Here is a 642-nt window from a genome sequence, read left to right on the forward strand (position 1 = left end):
TTGAGAAAGCCAGTATGCTGATTATGCTAAAAAGCTGAGTGAAAACACACAGTGAGGACACCAAAGCATCCTAAGGTTGTTCCCATAGTGATACCCTGAAGGCAGTGTTTTCAGCCAGTCCATACATGGGAACCTGAGAAACCCAGCGCTGGAATGTTTTACTCAGAGTTGTGTAATAGCATTCCAAACTTTGCATTTCACATCCACACCCTCTCCAAAGGAAGAGAGAAAAAAGCTGACATAGAGACTCTAGGCCACTCCTCTGCAGTTTGCAAAGGAGCAGTGGCACTTCTGCTGTCTCTTTTTCTACTGTCCAGAAACAAAACTTCCCCATCAGGTTACTGTGAAACTGGAGCTCTCCTGCAGGGACAGCAGGCAGAGCAGGGAGCAGAGAGGAAGGAGAGCAGGTGCATGGTGCAGTGACTGTATTCCCACTGGCATTCAGAAGCTCTGGAGGAACTGTGTCTGCTTAACTGTCCCAGACTTCCTTAATTTTGGCTGACCTTAGGCAAGGCACAGTCTTGAGTCATAACTGAGCACAGAGACCCCTGAAACCACCAGAGAACCCTGTTACAGATAAACAGTTTGAAATCCTGCTGCAGTTTGTCCTGATGTCAAAGTAATCTTTGTATCACACCTCAC

Source organism: Lonchura striata, chromosome 14 (genome assembly GCF_050655825.1).
Source record: "Lonchura striata isolate lonStrDom1 chromosome 14, ASM5065582v1, whole genome shotgun sequence".
Lineage (NCBI taxonomy): Eukaryota > Metazoa > Chordata > Aves > Passeriformes > Estrildidae > Lonchura > Lonchura striata.